Source organism: Sorex araneus, chromosome 5 (genome assembly GCF_027595985.1).
Source record: "Sorex araneus isolate mSorAra2 chromosome 5, mSorAra2.pri, whole genome shotgun sequence".
NCBI lineage: Eukaryota > Metazoa > Chordata > Mammalia > Eulipotyphla > Soricidae > Sorex > Sorex araneus.
The window spans coordinates 5,670,033-5,686,418 of NC_073306.1; the positions used below are offsets into that span (position 1 = coordinate 5,670,033).

Sequence of the window (16,386 nt, forward strand, 5' to 3'; positions counted from 1 at the left end):
GTGACTAATTGGGGATCTTATCAACAAAGGGTGTAATGAATGTGACAGTTCCCAGCCAAGCTGGACTCCACTTAAGCTCAGAAAGATTTCCCCCTGCCTGGATAATAGATACTCCCTACATGAATTAGTGCCTCAGGCCGAGGCCCTGTCTGCACCCGACGCGCACTCCCTCCCTCAACTAGGACTCGAGATGAAATCATTCCCAATTAAAATGAATCCGTTTGTCTGTCACCAGGAAGCCTTGCGTATGGCGCGTCACTGCAATGGGGGCAATGCTAGACTGTCGCGGGGCGTTGGCTCTGCGGCTGGAACACCGCCCGCCGCCCTCCCGGAAGCAGCTGCTGCTTACGGACAGATTGATAACGTTTGCTTTAGTTGAGTTATAGCCTATCTCAGGCGCAGAGCTCAGACAGTCCTGGAGTATATTCTGAAACATTTCTGAAGTTGAGGGAGGGACAACAGGGAGACTTCAAAGGTGTTTCTGGTTAGTTTTTCCTGTCTGTCTGCTCGGCTCTGAGGAAGTCTAGCCTCGGCTATGTTGTTAGGACACTGAAGTAAAGTGAACGCCCATAAGGACTGGAAAAGAAGGGCCCTCCTTCCAACCTTGAGACAGGCTGGCTTCTAAACGGATGGAAGGAATTTCATTTTAAAAATAATATTTGTGCTCCAGACTTTGAGAATATTGACTAGCGTGTTGCCTCTTAGTTTTAAATGGTGTCAGCTTGTTGGGAGGTCCATGAAGTTTGCTTTTCTTTTGGTGTTGGGACTTGAACCCCTGTCATCACACATGCGCAGCATGTGCTGTGCTCCTGAGTTATGTCCCCAGCTTTACATTCTTCTTGGGAGTAAAGGAAAGGGGCAAAAGATTGTTACACAGGAAAGAAGCTGTTGTTTTGTTTTGCTCTTTCAAAGGGGGTAGGGTAGATCCTCCTGGTGATTCTCGACCAACCAAGCCAGCAGCTCAATGTGAGGGTCTGAGGGTGCAGGACCTCTGGGGCCCATAGTGTTCATCAGGGGATGTGGGTTTGCACCGTGTGCTGGAGCAAGGCCTGTGTCTCAAACCCTGTCTTAGCTCTCCAGCCCCAAGAGGAAAAGGCTTTTCGTCATTTATACCAGTTGCCCAGCTTTTGCATGGAAGGTTCCAGTTTGTATCTGCCAGGAGATATGAGACACACACGTCATTCTTTTATTTTCAGACAACAAGCAATACTTGAAATTTCCTAAGAGCTCAGGGTTGCAACTGCAATAGGAAGCAAGGCTGTCTCTGGCCTCCAGAGACAGACATCAAGAGCAACAAAAACCAAGTGATCGTATTAATAATTGTTTGCTCAGATTGTGGTCGGGAACTGATAGATTTCCAGATTGTGCTGAGATTGTGCAGTTAGAGAAGGGGAAGGGAGATAGACTGGTTCACCTTTGGTCAGCGGGCTTTCTCGGAAGTGGGTTTGAGGTGAAGCCTGAGTAGGAGCTTCGAGGTTAAGAGAAGAGATCACACTCTGTGTCACATGCCCAGAGATCAGGGCCAGGGTTGGAGCTCTTGGGAGAGCACTTTCTTCTTTTTTTTTTTAATTTATTTAATTTTTTAAAAAATTTTATAAAATAGTTCACAATATTTGATTACATTTAATTTTCAAATACCAATTCCACCACCATTACACCTTCCCACCACCATATTTCGTGTGTTTCCATCCTGAACCTCAATCCCTGTCCCAAGGCAGAACTGAAATATTAGAATATTTCCCTCTAAGGTTGGTTGCCTCCTACTTTGAGTTCCTTCAAGTATGGTGCGGTACTCTTGGAGTTTGGGTAGGGTGTGTCCTATGAAGTGGTGTGCAGCCACAAATGCAGCCACACGGTCCAGAAAAAGGTTCACGGCTCAGCTCGAGCGTGTGGAGAGCGGCCGTGAGCATGTTGGCGATTGGGTTCTGGAGGTTTTCAGCTACCAGGCCTGGGTCCCTTGGGGTGGGGAGGGCTCTCACCAGCCCCTCTCTGGGGCGCTCTGAGCGAAACAGCCTAGTGCAAGGTCCGGCAGCATGGTTATGGCGAGTGCCATGTTATGCTCCCTTCTGGGAGAAAAGGACATGTGATCTGGATGGTGGCTTATGATGAGATTATCTGGCACCACCAGGGGTGGCTTATGGGCGTGAGTGCTGAGTTGCCGGAGAGAGCGCTTTGTTTGTAAATATAAGGCCCTGGGTTCAATCCACGGCACTGAAAAAAAGGGGGAGGGGTGCAGGGGATCCAGAGATGCCATGTAGCTTGCCAGAAACAGACTCGCTGGCGGTCTCCCCCATGGCAAGCGGCATCTCCCAGGGAGCCTTGGCCTTGCCCTTTGCTCCTGTGGCCACAGCCCACTGAGGAGCAGCCTGACCATTCAGGGCCCGTGGTCACGTCAGTGCAGCAGCAGCAGCAGCTCAGCACGTGCTGTATCCCTTCTCAGAGAACCCCCACGAGCTGTGCCGGGAGGTTCAGAGCCAAGTGGGGTGTACACCAGATCCTTGCTCACTCACTGGGGCCACAGAGATATGTGACCTTTTCCTCACTATTGCCAGGATAAAAGTGTTCAGGGCTCTTCAGGCGCTCTTTCAGTCAGTTCCCTCAGTTTGTCTGTCCAGGTTCAAAAGTAGCATAACTAGGAGGATCCACACGTTAGAGAAGGAAGTACTCGGTCTGAAAAAGAACAGGCCAGGCCCACAGACTTACTTGGTAGCTGTGGAGCCTTGGCCACCTCCGCTCACCTCACCAGCCTCTGTTGTTTCATCCAGAAATTGGACCTGAGTATACCCGTTTGTTTATTCAGCCTTCCAGGTTTGAACCTCTCACAGTTGTTTCAAAGTGGAAGCTGTAAAGAACTATAAAACCCAGGCTGATACTATTTTTGAAAGCCCCATGAAAGGAGCACCACGATTTTAGCAGGTGGAGAAGCGTTTCAGAGAAGGGCTTGTTCCGATGACACTGTGCTCGCCTCAGAATCTACGAATTCTACCAAGGAATAAATCTCATGGGTTTCTTGGAAGTGAGTTATAACCATCTCCAATCATCCCAGTTGATTGAACAGGATCCAGGGGTGTTACTCAGGGTTTTTCCCCACTGTTTAGACAACGGGGACTAACAAATGGTTTGAAGGGATTAGAAGAGAGATTCTGACCGAGGACTGACCTGAGCGCAGGGACTGAGCCAGGAATAGAACCCAGGAGTCCAAGAGTTTGCCTCAGAGTCTGCACTTGGAATGAGACTTTCTGCTTCCTCTGTAATATTTCATCCAAGTGAAGGCTTAGATCTTAGCGTCTCTGTTTTAAATGACCCAAATTCTAAGCAGATGATAGCAGAGTAAGCCATTAAGCTGTGAAAGAATACTCCTTCCAGTAATCCCTTGGAAAAGTGGCCTTACAGGAAACATTGGCTCCCTTTCGTGTTTATTTGAACAGGATTTTATTTATAGCCCCTCTCCCTCCACCCGGTTCTTCTAGGTTAAGATACTTCCAAGTTCCTCTCCTTGTCAGTATGTATAGGCATTCCAAAAAGGCCAGCCACCTTGCTTCTGCCCGAGGTGTCCACACTCTCTCTGAGTTCTTGGGAAGGTAGGTGGGGGTGAGGGAGGGCGGAGGACAGCGAGCGCCCTTGGCCTCCGCCTGGATGTTGTGGACCAGTATCCCCTGTTGCATTTGTTAACTGCACAAGTATGTGTGGTTTGGAACTAAACTACGCGGCCTTTCCAAGGCGACCTTCTGCCAGCTCAGCTCGCATCTTCTGGTCTACGTGCATGGGCCACATGCGCCTGTTCCCAAGGAGAGTCTGCACATGGCATAGATGCCGCCTCCTGGGCCGAGCCCTAGAGAAAGTGGCTGGGCCAAAGCAGGCCACCAATGGGGTGTGGTGGGCTTGCTCCTCTGTGTGTGGCATGGGGCAGTGGCAGCATTTGGCAAGGATCTTGGGTAGAAGGTTGCCGCGACCTGGGGCCGGCGATGTCCTGGCAGAAGGCAAGTACATTGCTGCGGAGAGGACGCCCGCGCCGGGCTGTTTATTTGCTTGTTTCTCTCTGAATGCCATCTGTTGTCGGTTTGGGCTTGCATGCCATTTTAGGAAAGACGCAGATGAAGATTTATGGAGCTGGGCCCTGAGGTCGTCTCTCAAGTACTTCTTCACCTTTTTTAGTCAAGATCCAGAACGGGGGAGCAGTGGGAGTCGGCAGACTGGGGCGTATCGAAACTGATTGAGCAAAGCCAAGGAGTGCTGCAGCTTATCTCATTACTGAAGCCAGATAAGGAGGAAGGGGGAATCTGCGGGATAATGATAGATCCGTGTCTCAAATTCACCGTCAGGACTCCCGTGATGTTCTGGAATCCCAAGGCCCTTGTCCCTGAGATTTATGACAACGTATTTGATTCTTTTAGTAAAAATACTCCCAAGACACCATTCAAAATCTGTTCTTCAGCTGTTTTAGGGGTGCCTGAGGTGCAGCTCAGTGGTAGAGCAACTGTCTTGCATGCATCAGGCCCAGGTTCAATTCCTGGTGCCGCCAAAAAAGGGGGAAAAAAAAGATGTGAAACTAAAATGGACTTTCCTAAGGAAAAGCCCTTTTTGTTACTGCTTTTTGCTTCTGTGGCTCTCTGGGGTGAAAGGGCTGTGCTGCTCTTGGCTTCCCAAAACCTCTGGCCACCATCAGGTGAGACAGACCGGGGAAAGGTCAGTAAAGGGAAAGTAGGAAATAACATCTGTTACTCTTCATGCTCATTGGACAGTCCTGTTCTTCATCACGGGCATACTCTGAGACCAGCGGCTTGCTCCTCTGGTACTAGGCGTATAAATAAATCAGTAAAGCAGAACCGGTTTGAACTGATTCAATAAAAATTAGAATGTGTACTGGGATGCCCGAGGACTCTTCATTTTTGTCCATCGAGGCAGAGCAGGCTGATTCTCTGCAGCAGAGCCAGAGCAACAAGCTGTTGCTTGTGAAGATTCTGCCTGATTGGAAAACTCTCAGTGAGGCCAGTGGTACAGTTCAGTGGTAGATTGGGTTTCATCTAGGACACAGACACACACTAATGCACGCATGCATACACACACACATACACACAAGCACACATGCACACACTCACGGTTGTGTTTGTTTTAATAAGAGATAATTGTAATTGCTAACCAGTGCAGTTAACCCACCAGACAGGTAGCACTTTTTTAAACCCTTGTGTTAAGGCCACCACCTTCTGTTTTTCAGAAGGGCACAGTTCTTTGCGCTGAGTCCTGTACGTCCTCGCAGCCTGCGCGTGTTGGTAAGGGGGACGAGCAGGAGACCAGTGCTTGTCCTTCTCTTCGGCACCTCCTGCTCCTGGGCCAGACGTGTCTGTTCCCCCGGCATCGGCTGTGTGGGGCAGGCAGGGTGCTCACTGACCCGCTGTTTTTGCCATGTGAAGCACTTAGAGTTCAGTGGGACTGGAAAATTTATTGTGTCCAATTAGAAGGAAATGATGGCTCGTAGCTGCCCTCAGTCCCAAAGTGGCCCAGTGGTCAGGGTGACTGTGTGCTGGCTCTCTGCTTACAGAGAAGGCCAGAGTTCTCTCCTTCCTTGCCAAGCCTGGCCTTTGCAGAGAAAGCTCGAAGGAGGCAGGATCATTTTCTCACCCCTTTGGCGCAGCCCCCAGGAGAAGAAACAACATTCAGAGCTGGCTTAATCACATAGGATGTCTCACGCAGGTCTATAATTAAGCTGATGAAATTACCGGATAAGATATTTTTAAGAAACATCTTAACAGTCCTTCATGCCTTATAAGTTAAAATTCCTCTCCCAGGAACACAAGCAGAGAAATCTTATTTTCTCAGACAGACATCTTCCCTCTTGCTGAACTCTAAATACTATATTCCCCTTTCACTCAACCGCTCCAGACGATGCTGTTCTCTTTATAACTTATGGAGTGCTCAGCTCAGTTGCTAAAAAAATGGAACGAAGTGTGTGTGTGTTCCTGCACGCACATATTTGAGAAAAGCCTTTCCATTTCTGAAATCCCATGACTCATTTTTATGCAAGATTATCTGTTAGGGGGGAAAAAAACACTTTTTTGGTCATGGTACATTATAATCGTTTCTAGAAAGGAGAGGCATTTATTTTTTGCTATTTTTGGCATGCAGAGATGACTGACTTCATGGAAACGGCCTGGTCCTTCTTCCAAATGTGAAAGCCAGTTGAACTTAGGCATGGACACCTTTTGGGGCCTGCGCCTCAACCAACAGGTCTTTGCTCGAAGAGAATAGGATGGAAAGTTGCTTGCTTTCTCACCTTGCTTCTGTCATCCGACTGAATGTGTGTCTGTGATCATTGTTTAATGAGTTGCTTTCTTAACTCAGAAATGGCTCCTAATTAGCCACACGTCAGATAAAGATTTAAGATTTGGGTTTTGAATTTAAGAGAAGCAGAACAATGTGAAAAATGTGAGGTGTCTGGTTTAGGGCCACACCTGGCAATGCTCAGGGCTTCCTCCTGGCTCTCTGTTAGGGATTACTCTTAGAGGTGCTCTGGGGACTATTTGCAGTGCCGGGGATTCAAACTGGGGTCAAGGCAGGCATCTTCACCCTGTACTATCTCTCTGGCCTGAAAAATATGAGTTTTTTGAAAAATGTGTTTTAGAGAAGAATGAAGAAGAATTTAACTGTGACTGTTCATGGAATTCCTTTGTAGAGATTCCCTTTTTTTTTTTAATTTATTTTTAATTTTTGTTTACAGACTCACAAACTTTTGTGATTATGTTTCAGTCATATCAGTCACATAATGTTCGAGTACCTATTTCTCCACCAGTGCCCATTCTCCAGCACCAATGTTCCCAGTATCACTCCCGCCACCTCCACCCCTTCCCAACCCTGCCTCTGTGGCAGGCACATTCCCTCTTACACTCTCTCTCTCTCTCTCTCTCTCTCTCTCTCTCTCTCTCTCTCTCTCTCTCTCTCTCTCAGGTGTTATGGTTTGCAATACAGGTACTAAGCAGCCATCGTCTTTGGTCCATAGCCTACTTTCATCATGCATCTCCCATCCCAAGCAAGCCCTCCAAGCATCATTTACTCAGTGGCTCCTTCTCTATCCCAGCTGCCTTTCCCCTAGCACGTGGGACCAGCTTCCAAGCCGTGGAGCGTTCGCCAAGGTTTCTTTAGGTTGCTTTTAGGCCGTGAGGGCTGCCTTATGCCTTTCCTCAGCAGGGATTCCTCTTTGCCCCAAGGGAAAGTGGGCTCTTCCTAAGGGAATTTTTCTTGTTGTTGTTGTTGTTGCTTTTTAATTATGTTGAATCACTGTGAGATAGACCCTTACAAAGCTGTTCATGATTGGATCTCAGTCATAGTGTTCCAAAACCCAGCCCTCTGCCAGAGTACATTTCCCAGTGCCACTGTCCCCAGGTTCTATCCCATCATTCCCCACCCCCTACCCCTTGCCTGCCTCTATGGCAGATGCTCACCCCCCCACCCTTTTGGGCCTTGTGGCTTGCAATATTGATACTGAAAGGTTATCAAGAATACTAGGGGTCACTTTTGAGTGCAGTTCCCCACTGACTCCAGACACGAGGGTGCTGCGCTCTGGCTGGGGCTGGCGGCTGGCGGCCAGCTTTCAAAGAGAGGTTTGTGGCTAGCGGAGGAGAAAGGGTGGTCTGGGTGTTGTAAGTCACTGGGTTTTCTTTACTTTGTACCCTTCTGCTAGAGTCTTGCTAAGGTTCTCCCTGATTTGTCATATAGGGGCAGGGGTTATAAATAAGAGAAAATTAATCAACTATTTTAGAAATGATGTTTTATTTCTTTAGGCTTATATGACTCAGGCCAGGCCAGTAGTGGTTCTGGTCTGTGCATCCTCAGTGGATCTAGTTTAAAGCAGCAAGGAAACCCAATTCTAATCAGCACGAGTGTACATGAGTCTCCAAATGCTATCTAGTGATCCTTTGGGGACCCCAGAACTTTTCAGAAGGCCATAGGACAGACATGTTTATAGAACTTACGAATTTACAGATAGATAATCTTTAATTTTATTTTGTTAGGGGGGGGGGGAACATGCCCAACTATGCTAAAGGGAAAAAAAAGATTCTGTCTCTGCACTCAGGAATGACTCCGGGTGGGGCTCAGGGGACCAAATGGGGTGACAGGTCAGACCCAGCTTGGCTGCGTGCCAGGCAAGCAGCATTACCACTTAACGCCTTGCCCCCGATAGACAACTTTTTTATAGTCACTATCTCCAACAAACGTACAGGAGAGTTTTCCAGAAGCTACACAATATATGCTGTTCCCCAGGTGAAAGCCAGTGAGAGGGCATGGCTGCTTCCTGTTGAGCAAGACTCAGGGTGATTTGTGCAGAAACATCCAAAGGTACCACCCTTCTCGCCTCTGGTGACTCCATGGCTGTGCTGTCAGCTAACAAATACCTGTGCCCGGATAATTTCCTTGACAAGCGGTTCTGTTTGAAGATCGGCCCCGAGCCATTGGGCTGCTGACAAATGGCACATTCCTCCGGTGGCGGATTGCCGTGGATTAGGCTGTGGGAGCCACTGTAACGGGATGCTTCGTTTTGGCTTCCTGCCAGCAGTGGTCAGCCCTCCCGATTTGCTCCCGGGTTTCTCGAGTAACAGCCGGACAGATTTTAATCACATATCAGAAAGACAGCGCAAAATAATTTGCCTCCTTCGTGCCGACCCCCTCCTGCCATCTCGGCAGCGCTGGTCTCGGCAGGGCCCTTCAGGGAGCCAGGCCCGTCCTGCCCAGTGGCCCCAGGCTCCTGCGGGACACCCAGAAGGTGGTAGAGAGATGTCCGAGGTGACTTGGCTGAGCCTTTGCTTTCTGCGCTACCCAGGTTGGTGGCGTCGGACCAGCCCACACTATCTGGATCAGCTCCTTTGAACTCCTTGTGGAACGCAGGTTTTATGAGGCAGTTGTTCTGTGTTAACCCAGAGACAGCTCCTAGTAGATTTTCCCCAAACATACTTCAAACATAGATAATGGCGGGGCTGAGCTGAGCTGTATCATAAAACCCCAGGGGCTGCAGGCAGCTTCAAAGCCCAGTTAGCAAGACCTCTTCTCCTCTCCCCACCCCTCCCCTCCTCTTTTTTTCCCTCCCCTCCGCTCCCCTCCCGTCCCTTCCCCACCTTTCCCCTGCTCTCCCTTCCCCTCTCCTCCCCACCCTTCCTCTCCTGTCCCCTCCCTTTCCTTCCCCTCCCCTCCCCCTTCCCTACCCTCCTCTCTTCTCTGCCTTCCCTTCCCCTCCCCTCCCCTCCTCTTCTCTCCTGGAGAGGAGGAGGACTGGTCCCTAGAGTCCCAGCCAGCACTGGGGGTCAGGCCTGGCTAAAGCCTCTGTGGCTCGGCTGTGCTGCTGGCACACAGGGCACAGCTCCTTGACCCTCCCACCAGGTCACACTGGGTGGCGACTCCACATAGGATTTCATGACTGTATGTCGCAAAAACGTTGGCAACTGTAAAAAGTCTCTGCTCGGGCAACAACCCCAAATTAACTCAGAATCCCCCGTAGAGTGAATCTGCCAGCACTCGCTCATGCTGCGTTTCTCAGGTGAGAGGGGCTACACATGCCCGGGTACACGCCTGCAGTGGCTCTGGGGTGTAGGGGTGACCAGCACCTGCTGCCTGAAGCCTTACCAGCCCAGGCGCTGTGTTCGAGGCGCTCCTTCCCTCACAGAAAGAAGCGAAGCCTACAGCCTTGCAGTTCCCTTCGCACCACCCAGGGGCCTCATGGATTCAGCTGAACCGTTCTGGGCTTGTGCTGCTCAAATCCAGTTGCTTAGTAGGCGTACTGGGCCAGGTCTGATCAGATCGACAGCGGAAACTCATTCATTGGCTTGTATCATGTCCTCTGTTCCAGGCAAGTAAGAGGTAGGAAGTAGTAAGAGCATTTAAACACTCGAGGACAAACCTCCTTGGAAAAGCTTCCAGGTTCTTGACGGTCTCCATGATGATTGTGCGCTAAATGTGTTAGATTAGTCACATGTCCAGAAAAGCATTTTCCTGCCATTTTCCCGCAATGTGCCTGTTAACGATGACCAGCTTTTTGTTTCCTGAAACGACCACATGGGAGTCTGGTGGTAAACTTGGAGAGGCGTGACATCTGCACATTCCTCCCGCCCCCCGTTCTATCAACATCTGTCATAGTTTTTTTCAAAATGAATTCATCTCACCAATAGTTTCTACATAGCTAATGGTCTCTATACGCTTTCAGTTAATTTTTATACCTCACATGTGTTTATTAAATATGACCAGGTATCTATAATAAGAACAGAATATAGAACAAAAATTTGGGGCCTTAACTTTCTCACTATAACAATTTCCTTTTTTTTTTTTTAAATCTTTTCACGTTTTATCAAAATAAACCTGTCTCGCCACTCACAGAAGCTAGAGATTTCCCCACGGTGGAAACAGATGCATCTCCCCGGCCCCCCGCGCCACTGCCCTCCACCTCTGCCCCGCGGGCCTGGGCGGCAGCTCCTTTCCACACTCTGGTTCTTGCTTCACTTGGTTTCTGCTCAGACACAAAATGATGTCGGCTTGTAACAAGGCATGCCTGATGTCTTAGGTTATCAACCAGTGTTACTCAGTTTTTTTAAGACTTAAATTTCTTTTCTTTTTCTTTCCTTCTGGTTTGTTTTTTGACCTCCCAAGCAGTGCTCAGAAAAGCACTCCCACTGATAGTGGGCCACGGGGCCCGATGGCTCAGTGCAAATCTTGGGGTGTCGGCCACAACTGACTACACTGGGGGAGGGAGGGGCACAGGTGCCACGGAGTGAACGCCTCGGCCCTAAATTCTATTTGCTCTTTTTTATGTTTTGGTTTTGGGCCATGCCCACAGTGCTGTGTACTCATGGGTCACTGCTGGTGGTGCCCAAGAGTGATGCCGGACCTTGGACATGGGCTTCTCTCGGCAAAGCTTGCACGCAGGCCCCTGATTCCGTTTCTTTATTCATTTGACTTCTTGTTTCTTTCCTGTTCGTGTTCCCTCCCTTATTTTTTAATGTAATAATCTTTGGGGGAAATCCATATTACTTGCCACAGTTTTTGTGACTATGTAAATAGGATTCCTGGGAAACCACATTGGTTGCAGTGATTATATATGTACATATACATGTGTGTGTTATTATTTTTTTTTGGTTTAACTTTTTGTGTTTTTTTTTTGGTTTTTTTTGGTTTAACTTTTTGCTTCATTTCTGTCCCTGGAGTTAATTGCTACTTTTATTTTTGTCACTTTCTTTGTCTCTATTTGCATACTCTTAATTTATCTTCATACTCTTACCACTTTTTTTTTTTAACTCTAAGGTTAACAGCTCCTTTAAAAAATTACTGTTCTATAGGGCCAGAGCAGTAGTACAGTCCGTAAGGCGCTTGCCTTGCACGCAGCCGACACGGCATGCCATATGGTTCCCCAAGCCCACCAGCAGTGATTCCTGAGTGCAGAGCCAGAAATAACCCCTGAGCCTCGATGACTGTGGCCCCCAAACAAAACAAAATACTATTCTCTTACTGATTTCTCCATAAACTCTCCTTTTTTAAAAAAGTTAAAAGCTATGTTAAAAATAGCAGGGGCTTCGTGATTTTCTTGGTTTTTCCCCTGCCTCTGTCAGACTGGCCTGCCCTAGCTCTAATCCAGAGTTAGGAGCCTGGGACTCTGCTGAGTTTCTTTCTCCCCTTGGTTGGCTTGAGCGCTTCTCTTGGTGAGTAAAGTCCGTCTCCGTTCTGCTCTCAGGCCGTTCCTGGCTGCGCGCTGGCGTCCGGTGAAGGGGAAGCACGAGGCAGGAGCCGGGGAGCGCTGTGCGGTCGCGCCCGCCAGCTGGGCCTGTGGGCGCCCGTCTTCTGCAGCAGAGTCTGAGCGGACTCTAACTGCCTCTGACTTGTGAACACTCTGCCTGTCTTCACCGCCTCGCAGACCTGCCTCCCCGTTCCTCCCTTCTGCCCCAGGCCTTCCGAGCCGCTGGTGCCCCCATCTCCCAGACATGTAGCGGGGTTTACCACACTAATTAGCCCGCAGCCTTGTGGCCCCCACTCCCTCGGGCTGACATGTCAGCACCACTCGTCCGTCTGCTTTTCCGCTTCTAAAATATTGTTGACACCTTCTCTTTATCCTGTTGGATCCGCGCCACTGGTCTCCCTTCGCGCGCGCTGTAGAGCGGGGTCTGGACTAAATCTGTCATATTTCATCAGAAGTCCTATCGTTTAGATTCTTTCATTAATTCATCCTCTCTTGGTGTCCTCTCCCCTTCGCATCCACCTAATAGCTCTGAATTAATGGGATTCTACTGAAAACCCTATCCATTATTTCTGCTCAAACGGTATTTCAGTTGGGTGGTATTCATAAATAATGTATTGCTTCGAACATTTTTAAATGTCTGCCGTGGTCCCAGCGCCGCTGGTTTGTGTGCTGGCCCGCATCTCTCATTTAGTCATAACAGGAAGATGTGAGCAGAGTCGCCCGTGGCAGCCCAGGGCCCTTCTTCCCCAGGCAGATTTAAAATGCATCAGGAGGCCGGAGGTGGTGGTGGTGGCCGGTCCCACCCCCAGCTTCAAATCTGGTATTGATCTTTAATCTCATTCTGTGTGTTGTAAAGAAACAGGTTGTGGAAGGCTCTTGTCAGATCCCAGGAACATGAAAGAAATAGCACACCCCGCGGTAGTGACACGGCCCTGTCACCACCCGTCATTGAACCATAAAAGCTATTCAGAGAGGCCAGCAGCTGGTGAACGACTGCACTTAGATCTTGGGTGCTGATGGGTGTTTTGTAGTTTCCAAGGGAAGTTGCTGAAAGTTTTCTTATCTTGACACTCCAAGGGCAAGAGGTCTTTCTTCAAAGAGAAGGGCTTGTTTCAGAAAGACATGGAAAGAACATAAACTCCCGGGGTCTTCTCCGTGTCTGGGGGAGACCTGAGAGGGAGCAGGCTGGAAAGAAACAAAGTGTTTGCAGGAGCCAAGAGGAGGTGCCCACAGCCCTCTGATCCCTGCATCTGTAAGAAGACTCGAGTTCCCCATTCACATCTGAGATGAGATTCGGGTAGACTGGAGTTGGGAATGGGCGGGAGGCGAGGGTGGGGGTAGATATCAAATGATACGAGGTATGCTGACCTCCCTAGAGCTCCATGTGGGATCTGTGTCCCCGTCTCCTCTCACAGTTGGGGGCTGAGCAGAGCGGAACGGGATGAGGTCTTTAGTTCTTGCTTATACCCTGTCCTTGGTCTTCCCTTGTACTGGCTGACCCCAACTCTAGGGTGAAGCTTAAGAATTCATCCTTGCTGCGTCCTTTCCCTTCTTCTTTCACCCCAGTGCAGTTTTGACCCGTAGACCTTTGATCCAGTTCTGACCCGCAGGGCTGTGATCGTCACAGGGTTGGGTTTGCTGGGTAGAGGAAGGGCCTCACGGAGGCCCCTCAGTCTTTCTGCCTGCAAACCCCAGTGGAAAAGGTGTGCAGAGGCCACGAACTTGCTCTGAACCCACCGAGAAGAGCAGGTGATCCCCAACTATTAGTGTCTGTTGTCAATGATATGCCTCTGGGTTCGAGCAGAGTTCAGCCAAAAGCCCCACATGACATGGAAATCTGTCCTGGGGCCAGGCTTGCCGGGTCAGCGTGGTGGAGCGAATGCCTCCAGCCTTGGCATCTGTGTATGCCGAGGGAAGGACAGCAGAGAATGATGGAGTGCTTACGGAAATTAGGATGGGGCATGCGACCCGGACAGCTGACAGGCGGTCTCAGGCCACCGCGGCTCATCCAGTCGTTTTGATAAACAGCTTTAAAAGCATGACGTGGTTTGGAAAGCATTCTTCAGAAACGGCGATGTTTTCCAGACGCATGACATGCCGCTGGTGAGCATTGTTGAAGGCTTTGGATTGTACAGTCAGACCCCCTCAGCGGGGCTGTTGGAACTGTGTGCATTGGGGGGATGGGCGATCTCGTCATCTGACACCCACCAGGACAGCCCCTAACAGTGTTAGCATGTAGGCTGGGGTCCCCTGTGTCTTCCCTTACGCGCCCCCCCCCCCCCCCGCCAATGTTCTTGGACTGAGGACTAGAAGTTGAAAAGAAAACCCAGTTTCTTTGGTTCCTATCTAGCGATGGTGTTTCCTTCCTTCTCCATTCTTCACTCCATGCTCTCGACATGACCAGCAGAGCCTCGCTTTCTTGAGATTTGCCTGTCACTCACAATAAACATGTCAGAGTGCCTCTTTCCCCTCGTCCCAGCTCCAGAAATTTAGCTCTGGCTACCTTTGCCACACCCAGCAGAGGCATCAGCTTGGGGCGGGAGAGGTGCCCGGCCAGGTACTTCTTGGAGACTTAGATGCCTCAAGGTCCCGCTTCTTACCAAGTTTGGGGGTAGGATTCAGGAGATTCTTTTTTTTTGGGGGGGGGGGAGGCAGGTAACACCATACCCAGCTATGCTCAGGGGTTTCTCCTGACTCTGCTCAGGAATTACTCCTGGAGGTGATCGAGGGACCATATGGGATGCTGGGGATCGAACCCAGGTTGTCCGCATGCAAGGCAGGCGCCCTCCCCACTGTGCTCTCACTGCAGCCCGGTTCAGGGGATTCTTATCCCCAGGGTGCAGCTGGGTGCCAGCCGTAGCAGGGAGCACGGCTTTGCTCATGCTGCAGTGACGCTGCCCCCTTCCTTTCCCTGCGCAGTGTGGGCTCTTCTTCCTCACGGCCAGCTCCTGGGATGAGAGTAGCCGGCATGGCTGTGGATGGCCTTGCAGGTCGCTGAGGCCGAGGGGCTCTTGGCAAGAGCACCCATGGGACTGAGCCCGCGGAGGCAGAGTCTGGCGCCTCTGCGCCAGGGCCTGTCGCCCAGCTGCTACTCCATCCTCAAGCCCCTGGACCTGGTGTGGGCCTCTGCCAATCACTGTCGGGAGGGAGCCAGGCTTTGGGTTGCAGAAAGTTCAGGCAGGACCTAGGAACGCCTGCGGCCGTTTTCCCAGAATAGTCCACTAGGTCAGTTTTGAGGCAGTGCAGGACCTCAAATATTCCTGCGCCGCTCCTGGCCCCAGCCTGAACCCCAGTTGGGCTTAGCACCAGTTAAGTCGGTTATATCTGATCCCCTGAGGGCTGGATGCTCTGGCCAAGCCTGTCACTGCCTCAGCTTTCCTCTGATGGTCCCTCTGGGAGTGCTAAAGTGCCCCCCGCCCTGCCCACGTGGCAGGCTCCAGCCGGGAGGGGAGCCTGAGGGCAGCTGGCCCGGCCCCTGCCCACTCAAGCCGCAACCATTTTTTACTTTCTTTTTTTCTTTTCGTTTTGGGGCCACACCCGCTGGTGCTCAGGGCTGACTCCTGGCTCTGTACTCAGTGATCACTCCTGGTGAGGCTCAAGGGACCCTCCGGAGTGCCAGGGTTCAGGCGGGGGTCAGCTGCATACAAGGCAGGCACTTTATCCACTGTAAGATCTCTCCTGCCCCGTCACCATTTCTTTTCACCTCTTGACTGAGAGCAGCTAAAAAGAAACCAAAAGGGGGGGAAAACCACAAAAGATGTTTTACACCAAGGCAAATGTGTGATGAAAAAGAAAATATTAGGGGCTGGAGAGATGATACAGCCGCACAGTGCATGCCTTGCGTGTGGTTGACCTAGGTTTGATCCCAAACACCCTGTATGGTCCCCCAGGCACTGCCAGGAGTGAATTCTGAGTGCAGAGCCAGGAGTAAGCCCTGTACACGAAACTCACACACGCACACACACACACACAAAATGCCGAGGTTCAACTGGAGCCTCACATGTGCTCTGCTACTAGACCATATCCCTGGCCTCAAACCTATTTTCTTTTAGTTCCCCAACAAGTCCCATTGTCCTTTTCCTGCCAACAGCACTAGAGTGGACAGCCCCCGAGCTGGCAGGCAGTACAGTGCAGGAGTCCAGTGGTCAGAAGCCTGGGCAGTCGGGTCAAGGGTGGCTGCTGCGTGGCCAGGAGGCTTGGCGCCACGCTCTGTATTTAAGGCTGCTGCATCTTCAGGCTCTGGCCTCACATTGTCCCTGGATTGCTGTGTCCCTGGGATGTGCTCCAATATGTGGTCCCAAGATGGAGAAAGTCCAGCAGAAGTGGAGGTGTCTGCTCACTGTCGATAAGGTGGCCCAGCCTGCTGCCACTCACTGGGGTCATATTCTTTGGGACAAGTTCTCCGAGTTTTACTCGAGGCATCTTGGCCCACGATGGGCAGTCAACGCTACGGCTTCCATTCCACACCTGACCGGGACCAAGTAGGCACTAGATTCTTTACTGTCTGTATAAGCCGTGTGGATGTGCTGGAAGATGTGAGGAGTATTGCAGTGACCACAGATGCACTTGCGCCCTGGACTTGTATCGTGTGAATAACCAGAAACAAACTATATGGGTGATACATCCTCCTTGAGACTGTCCTAAGTTCCCCTCCCCAGCTCTTGCCTCTTCCCTGACGT

The 16,386-nt window shown here is 50.4% G+C and overlaps 1 protein-coding gene across 3 annotated transcripts in view; it reads left to right on the forward strand.

The window, feature by feature from the left end:
- Positions 1-16,386, forward strand: part of VPS13D (vacuolar protein sorting 13 homolog D) — a 265,713-nt gene that overhangs the window by 219,011 nt on the left and 30,316 nt on the right. The window lies entirely within an intron of this gene.